Raw genomic sequence first — 9,451 nt, 5'->3', positions numbered from 1 at the left:
AACACTTCGGTGTATTGAAGCAGTTATAAAAGATCATACATATGTATGTATGTATGCAAGAATTCATTCATATTGAACATTTAATTTAATTTTAATTTATTTTATTTTTTTATTTGCTTCATAATTAATGCAAACATTTTATGTTATATAAAAAATGAAATTATGAACTACAAAAATTGATTTATAACAAAATCTTTCATTGAGAAAATGTGAAATAATATGAATAATTCTTTTTAATAGTGTTGCCAACACGCAAAGAGACATATACAAATAAAAGCATTTACAATTTCAAATTAATTTCTGAAAAATTTCAGTAAAGAAATAGAATACATATGACGACTTTCAGATCGGCTGGAACGATTTAGAACCTACAAAGTATACCCAAAACTATATTCACTTATTTGAAAATCAGCAGCTGCAAATATATCTAAACAAAAATATATACCCACAACAATAAATATACACATGTGTACCACATATTCACCGTTATACAACTCGAATCGATATTAAGCGAGCGATATTTCCCCAAAAATTGGTTTCGCCAAAATTCAGTTATATTTAATATTCAATTTTATGTGGAATTATCAGAGATATGTGTGGAAATTTAAGAGGAAAATGTGCAAATAGGTTTATTTTTAAGTGAGAAAGCAGGAGAATGAGCACGTACTCTCTTCCTGGCTGAATGCTAACCTTAGGTCGTGCCGTTGAAGCTGTTGGTCCCCGCCCTCTTAGAAAATGTAATTTTATGAAGTTCAAAACGCACGTTTTACTACATATATGAGTGTACATGTATTTTGGAATTCCTTATTCCAAACGTTTGTTGAATTCCAAGTAATCCAAATAAAAAATCAAAACACATATACCAACGTACTTTTTTCATAAATAGTTTATGAATGAAGTAGGCGATTTCCCCTGGTTAATACCACACTTTATACGATTACTTAGAAGGGGAAGTCGTTCGTAAGAATTTTCATTTCTTTTGGTTTTTTAAGTTGGAGTACGAGTAAATATATAAATTAGTATGAAAATATACAGGGTTTTCCAATAAGAGTAATATGGTTTCTTGAAATAAAAAATCACACTAATTGTTAAAGAAATTGAAATATTTTTTTTTAGTGTGAAGTACCATGAGATCCTCAATTTGGTTCTGATTATAACATCATTCGAAGAGCCTAAAAGACTTCTTTTGCTGGAACGAATTCCATTGACCTAATTTTTGAGTACTTTTGCCACTAAGTCAAGTCGTATGTCATTAACAGTTCGCTAAATATTGACTCCTAAAGCTTGAAGAGAGTCTGGTTTATTGCTAAAGACCAATGACTTCAAATAACTCCACAAGCAGCAGTCTAAAGATGTTATATCCCAACTTCTTGGAGGCCATTCGAAGTAACAATTTTTTGAAATAAACGAATCTCCAAACTTTTCTCGAAGTAATTCGGGGCACGTAGCCCCGCCTTGTTAGAAACAGATGCTGTCAAGATCAACTTTTTCCAATTGCGGCAATAAATATTTGGCTATCATCGATCTATGTCGCGCTCCATTGACAGTAAAGGTGTCACGAGCTTCATTTCTAAAGAAGTATTAACCGATGATTCCACCAGACCAAAACCCACACCAAACTGGCAAATTAGGTGAATGTATTGGTTATTCCTGAATAATTTGTGTATTTGTAATTTTCAAGTTATTCCAAAGGCAAAATCAGCAAATTAACAACGTTTATGGTGGTCTAATAGCTTCAGCTCTTGATTTAATTTTCATAAAAATTTTAAGCAAATGGAAACAGAGTTTGGTATGGCTTAAAGCACACTTTAGAAGGGCGACATTTCTTTGTTTTCTGTTTTCTTTTGTTTTGGTTCAAAGTGCACTTTAGGGTTCTGAAAATATTATTCGATTAGTGTGAAGTGATCAACATATGATGTCACTTTATTCTTCAGTTCGGGCTACGATTTTTTTCCCTTAAAGTACAGTTGAAAACATCTTCAATTGGTAGCATGAACAACAATTTTTTCTGAAGAATAAAAAAAGGTTTAGAAATTTTGTTTCGAGTTAAAATATATTTTAGTGCCTTAATTTTTTGTTTGATTGATTTTTTCCAAAATAAGCTATGCATTTTTTGCGGCTTCAAGTACATTTTAGGGTCTTGAAAACATTTCAAATTGGTAAAATAGTTTTCCAATAAAAATTTTTCTTTTATACAAGTCCGTCATTTTGCGAAACATTTTAGATATCGTTTTTAACGCTTGTTTCATGAGTTCTTACTATCGTCCTCGCTCATAAAGGCCTTGTTGTAAAAGGCTTTTCCGAAGTTTAGTCCAGTCGCCGTCATTTTTTATCAGAAAATCAAAATCAATCTTAACTTCAGGCTTTATTAAGCCTTTAGCAGTGTACTTCGATTTCTTTTCCTCTACTGCCAGAATTAATGGTCAAAACTAGGCATTGAGGACTCTAGACTGGCATAAGATGTTAAGAAATCTTTTACACTTTTAAAAGTCTCTTCATCTTAATCGACTTTAAAAAACCCGGTATCACTTTTGAAAAATAATTTTTATCACAGTTCTTTATTATATTTTTATTTTTTTGTTTTTTGTTTTGAGATTATTTCTTTTATCACACAACTGAGAGTACCCAGTTACTAGAGAATATTAGTAAGCAACTGCAAATTGAATAAAGTTATTATTTCTGAAATATCGCAGAATATAATAATCATTATAAAATAAGACTAGAAAGTGCCGTAAATGCTACGCTACACAATTTATTCTATATTCTTATATAGAGTATATTAAGTTTCCCACATTAATATCCAGTTTAACTACCCCCAATGTTGGAGTCTCAGACTTTTGCTATGAAACCATGACTTGATCCTTAGCTTTTGAGCTAACGTGCTGACATTTTGTACACGTTTTTTTCGACACAGGAAGTTGCTCATTCGTCGGAATCACCGATATCGGACTACTATAGCATATAGCTGTCATACAAACTGAATGATGGGAAGTAAGTGTTTGTATGAAAAACTTCTTTATTTGATAAGATAACTTAACGAAATTCGGTATAGCTTATTGTCCAAAGAAGTGCTTCAATTTGAGAAACTAATCGAGGAAAGTCAAGAAATAATTATTTGTATAACCTTTTCTACTTAAGAAATGCACTTGTGTAGGATATTATAATTTCGATGCAACCGAAATTTTTTGTTGTAATTTTGTTAATCAAATATTTTTTTATTAAAATATTTTTTATTTGAATTTTTTTTTAATTTTTATCAACTTTTAAACAAATCAAATTGAATTCAGCAGCTCTTAACCTCAACTTCGCCGGCTACTTTCCAAAGAGTTTGTTTACATTTTTTCTAAATAATTAGAGAGAGAGAGTCACAATCGTAAAAATACACAAAATAACTAATTAAGTTAAAATAAAGTCAAATCGTCACCTAAAATGCAAAACAACGTATCATTAATAAACTCGAAATTCAGTTTTTTATTGCCAACGGCTCACTACGTTATATTACAGACCACTCCAAAGACAACGTTTTGACTCAATTGAGGATATAAAAGCTGAATCGCGAGAGGAGGCCCTGATGGCCATCACGATGGAGGATTTTTCCAAGCGCTATGATGACTGGAAAATTCGTTTCCATAAGTGTATTGCAGCAAGAAGGGATTACTTTGAAGGAGATGAAATGGACAAAATTCACCTTTCAAATTTGATCACAGTGGTATATCCAGTATAAAATTTTTAGGTTCCGCTCTCAGATATAACCAATTTATAACCAATTAATAACAGAATTATAACCAATTAATAACCAATTTATAGCCAATTTATAACCAATTAATAACCAACTTATAGCCAATTTATAACCAATTTATAACCAATTAATAACCAATTTATAACCGTTTTATAACCAGAAATCAAATTTTGTTTCAATATGAGCGGTTTCTTTTATATAATTTTTCCTTCGACTGTAATTTTATGAAAAGTGACGTTACGTTATTTTGCATTTTAGGGGGGGACATAATTTTATTATAGGCTGACTGTTTGTTTACAAGTAAGCTACAAGCCGTCGAGTGTGCATATAATTTCTAATAAGAACGCAACGAAATCATTTTGTAGGTGGCGGCAGTAACCAAGAAGCACTGAGCAACGGTAGTAAAAGTAAATATATACTTAAGCGGATTCAAAGTTTAAAGTCCGGGAAATTTTAAAGCGCTTGCTATAAATAATATCGAATTTCAACGATAATTGCCATCAAAATAAATATTTTTTTTTGATGAGAAGCAAACACCTGCTAGCTGCCTTAAACTAAGCGCTTTTCTTAATTTTATATTTGTTATTTTGTAAATTTTGTTGCCGTTGGCAGCGCTATAAACGCGCACTAGTTAACAGTGCCCGCGACGCCAATCATCAAAGCAATAAGAACAAGCTAATGAATGTGTAAAATAGCTAAAGACAAGCAGACTGAGGAGGTAGCCAGCCATGCTGCCGCCACGCGTTCGCAACCAACACCGCGCGTCTGCAACCTACACCGTCCGCAACAAAATACACCCTCCAATTTTAGTAGCCCAAATTAAATCAAGGCCCGGCATGCCAACAGCGCCGTGTGGCCGCGCGCGCTTTGCCGCTGATGCCTACTTTACACATTTGCAAAGTAGAATATTTGTTGCGTGCATGTTGTTGTAATTGATTTGTTATTTAAATAATAAGAGCGCATACATACACACACAAACATGTTGCACAAGTGTTTAGCTCAGCAAAACACAGCGCCGCAAACATACCAATGTCCTTTGCGCGACGACGCCAGCTGGGGAAGAGGCGCGGCGTAACAAACGCGTTACGCGCACACAAGCACCAGGCTAAGTAGACGCGCGCTAACACACACACACATACGCGTATAAGCACAACGCACTGACACGCGGTCTCTGGAGCGGCGCGGACGCGTTTGTGAACGCGGATACTACGCGACGTACGCGATAACGCGGCGTTAGGCGAGCGATAGTGCGGGTTAAGCGCACGTACACGCGTTATCAAATGATTTGCAACGCGTAAGGCGGCTTGACTTTGACGAAACTTTTTTGTGCTTCTTGTGTGTGTTTTTTTGCGTTTTGTCGTATTTGCGTTTTTGTTTTATTTCACGTTTTGCGCTGCTGTCTGCTTTCGAAGATGCTGCTGCAGAATTGCTTTCGTGCTGCGACTGGCCTGACGGACCTGCCAACAATTTTTACAATTTACACAAAATTTATTTTTCTTGCACGCAAGTGCCACAACACTTAATATTTTTTTATTTTTTTATTTATAATTTTTCAGTGCAAGCCATACTTTTTTTAAATAATTTGCATAATTTTGTTTGCAACCCATTTGCTTTGGTGGAAATTTAGAATTCACTACACATTTGCTTCTCAGAATTTGTGGCGTTTGGTGAAACACACGCGCGCAATTGTTCGCGTTCCAAATTGACCCGACGACTGGAACTCCATGACTGACGTTTGACATCGAAAAAATTTCATTCCTTACCAGCCACAGCCACATCGAAACGGCGCAAGCACAACAACGTCGCTGCGCGCATCAACGACGGCGCTAGCCGCGTCGTCAATGCCAACTGCAGCTGCAGCTTGCCACGGCGGCAGCTGTTGTAACGCGCGCCACATACATACAAACATGCGTTGGCAACGCGCAGCAGCGGAAAAGCACAACCAAGCTCTTTACAACAATGCCACTTTGTTGTTTGTTGTTTAGACCAACGCTGGCGTCGGCAGCGTCGCCATTACTCTCGTTTGTCCTTACATTTCGTCGTGTGGCACTTCGCTTGCCGTCCGCTGTGTGCTCGTGCAGCCGAGTTTGTGCCAGCTGTGACGTAAAGCTATTCGAAAAAGCTCTCTTAGCTTGGCGTACGCACACACACACACCTGTCTCTTATACACATCTAATTTATTAAAAAAAAAATAATAATAATAACAAAAAATAAAAATGAAATAAAAAAATGTTGGACTAAAAAAATATATGTATATGTACATATAAAATAAAATAAAAATTTCAAAAAATATATAATGAAAAAATAAAAAACTTTATTACATTCGGTTGCAACATAATTCGTTCTAACTTCTAAAGTATCACAAAAAATACACACAACTTACCTTTTTGAGTTGCAGGCGCTGAAGTAATGCTGTTGCTTGCACAAGGCGCTAGTTGCCAAGATTACAGGCGAGCCGCACCTTTGTATACCAAAATAACTGTTTATGCAGCTGGTATGGATTTTTGTTGTGTTTTAGAAGCGTTTGACACTAACTACCTGGTATATTACGCACTTTTTTTTTAACAATTTGCTATATTTTTAAATCGAAGCACAATAACGAGTATTATAACACGCAGAACTACTATAAACTGGAAGCCTAAAGTTTAAATTAACGATTTTATTTCAAATACAATGATAATATTGATACTAAACAGCGATTGCTTGAAATTTACAAACGTATTTACGAAACTATAGCACAATAAGCAATTTATTACATAAATTTATTTTTATTTAAATTTCAACTTTGTATTTGTAAATTCACATCGTACAATTTATTGTAAATTGTCGCATTAAAAACGAAAACTGAAAATTTTAACTACCAAATTATTTGACTTTCCGCAAACGTTTGGCGAAAAATATCCGACAGCCGACTAAACAGCATTGAAAAATCCAATTGGCGAATGCCAAGGAGAAAAGTGAGCAAAACAACTACGAACGTAGGTGAAAAGCAGACGTCAAGAATCATGAATGAACAACAGGAAGACGCAGCACAAAACGTACATTGCAAACAGAGAGAAGTAGCAAATAAGTGGTGATAGGAAAATATGGAAAAAAGAACAAATTATATGAAAATTTTTAACTTTCGTTGTTGGGGACTAAAGTCTAAGTACCAAATTTTATACAGCAATTGTAAAACTTTTATTTAGTGGCAGCATTTATTGCACAAGCTATACAAATTGTTTGGCGTGGCGAGTTGTTGCTGCTAGAATAGCCACACCAGCAATTACGCTACCTTTGTTGTAACCTTTCTACTTTTCTTTTGTGCCAATACTGCTATTATTAATAATATTTACTACATTTTCAGGCAGCTGCCATATTAATTTGATAGAATTCTCTATGCAACTAAAAAACAAACTGCTAAGGACCCCCCACATCGTTAAAATTTCTAAAATCCAGCGCATTTTGCATAAATTCTATACCACTCAATTGTTTCGTTTCGTTGTCTATCTTTCACATATTTCTCATTTCCAGTTTACATTTTATGCAATTTATTCACACACACTTGTACACTTTTTCACCGATTTTCACAAACTTTGCAAAAAAATTTCATGGCACTTTGCTGTATTTTCTTTGCCAAAAATACACAAATAAACACCGCTAAGGGAATACTCACTTAATTATATATGATTGTGTTGATATTTTAAACTATTTTTTTTTCACAATATGTGTATATATTATTTTTGCACTGCCCGTAAATTATGGAAAATTCGACACGCACTTCTTCCGCTACACTTACAATCGATCCGCCATTTATTTCTCAACTGACGTTTTGCCTCGCAACGGCGAAAATTAATTCCGTGAATTTTACAGTTCTGCTTTGCGCAGCTCGTACGTATGCCAGCGTTGCACGGAATGTCGAAGCTGGTGTACACTGGCAGTAAAATTTGGCAGCACAGCATATGCAGTTTGACATGTACTGTAGGTGGATATGTTTAGAGAAGGAAAATAATACGAATTATATAAAGATTTTTTATTGAATTATTTTTTAACTGTATTCATGAATTATTTAACTGTTAATAAGAATATTTGCAAGATGTTGGGGCATTATTTGATCTTTTTCAATATTTTTGCTTCAGTTTTCTCCGTGCTCGCATTGGTTGTAGGAATGGGATTCGGGTAGCAATTACTGTAAAACCAGAGAACGTATATATATAAATATAAAACGATATGATATACATATACATAAAACGATTTACTGTATATAGAAATATGATTGTAAAGTTATTTTATGTACAAATAGGTTTATTGAATTCTAAACCATTACTATCAGTAGTTGTTGAATGTTTGAAGATTATTTGAAATTTTTAATTAATTTTAATACGTTTTCTCTAATTTCTCATTCTTCATTTTGGCAGCACTTTTTTCTGAATACAATTTAATTGCAAACTATTTTGCAAAAAATAAAAAGAAAATTAGTTAACAAAATTATAATTTGACTCATGTTCTTCAGCAAGATCAATACATATATAGATACATGGACTTTCGTTTACTAAGTTTAAGATTTTAACAAGAATGGTAACAATTCTGGAGATGATTATCGGAATTCCACTGAATTCTTTACTCCAACAAAACCAAAACTTTTATTTTTTTTTTATTAATTTCGATACTATTGTTAATAAAAATTATTTTGATCGTGAAATTTGAACTATTTTTTAAGACATTTTTTGATGAGTTATTTATTTTTAATTAATTTGACATACTTGTTTTGATTTAGAGCCACTGGAAATGCGGTACATGAGAACACTATGCAGTTTTAGTATCACTGTAATCTTATGGTGGTCGCCTTAGCTAAACTCTGCAAATGCCGAGTTTGTGCAAAACTCCTTAGAGGCTTTCAAAGTTCAGGATTTAACTTTTGTGCTTATTAGCGTGTTTTATGTCTAGACTTTCAAAGCTTTTCGCAACTTTGCCGGGTTCACAAAATAGATAAAAATGTTGGCAGGATGCTTATAGATTTGTACTAAGCATGTTTACGGAACCGAGTAGCTTCCTACGTTGGTGAAAGTATTTGTAGAAGCGTTTTTAAACTAAAGGTAAGTTAGTTTTCGCAACGTGGTGCCAATCGGAGACGAGGTCTTTCTCTTCCTCGGCTTACCCCGGCGGGTTCTGCGTCGAATACTTTCAGAGCTCGAGTGTTTTCGTCCATTCGGACAACATGATCTAGCCAGTGTAGCGGCAGTCTTTGAATTCGTTGAATTATGTCAATGTCGTCGCATATCTCGAACAGTTCATGGTTCCATCTAATGCGATATTCGTCGTGGCCAATGAGCAAAAGGTCATAGATCTTCCGCAGAACCTTTCTCTCGAAGACTCGTAACGCCGACTCATCAGATGTTGCCAGGACAGGCGACTTATTGAGTTTGGTTTTGGTCCGTTGAGAGGACTTCACTTCTCAATTACCTACTCAGTTCGAAGTTGTTATGCTGAGTTGGATTTCGGGGCTGACACTGTTGTTGCTGTTAATACTAGTTTCAAGATAGATGTAATTATCTACGACTTCAAAGTTATGACTGTCAAACGCGAAGCGCTATTTTCAGAGTCGGTGAGGAAAATCTCTCCGAAATGGCTATACTGATTGACTTACAGTTTTCACACGGCCTTAACGGAAATAATTGTTAGATAATGATCAAAGGAATCATATGATAATAATTTCGATTTTTAAGCCTTTCT

General features: G+C 34.5%; 1 protein-coding gene across 5 annotated transcripts in view; it reads right to left on the bottom strand.

The window, feature by feature from the left end:
• LOC108967875 (protein FAM102B) overlaps positions 1–7,592 on the bottom strand; it is a 191,359-nt gene extending 183,767 nt beyond the window's left edge. For 4 of the 5 annotated variants that reach the window (XM_018931522.1, XM_018931525.1, XM_018931526.1 and 1 more), the window contains exons 1-2: positions 7,395–7,592; positions 6,123–6,377 (exon numbers count right to left, since the gene is read on the bottom strand). The gene's annotated coding sequence lies outside the window, so the exon portion shown is untranslated. The remainder of the gene's footprint in view (positions 1–6,122; positions 6,378–7,394) is intronic. The other variant, XM_018931527.1, reaches the window with a different exon arrangement.
• Positions 7,593–9,451: the final 1,859 nt, after the last annotated feature.

The sequence above is a fragment of the Bactrocera latifrons genome, unplaced genomic scaffold (genome assembly GCF_001853355.1).
Source record: "Bactrocera latifrons isolate USDA-ARS-PBARC rearing strain unplaced genomic scaffold, ASM185335v1 scaffold_2, whole genome shotgun sequence".
Lineage (NCBI taxonomy): Eukaryota > Metazoa > Arthropoda > Insecta > Diptera > Tephritidae > Bactrocera > Bactrocera latifrons.
The sequence above is the reverse complement of the archived record's forward strand: the minus strand, read 5'-3'. Positions and strand labels throughout refer to the sequence as shown.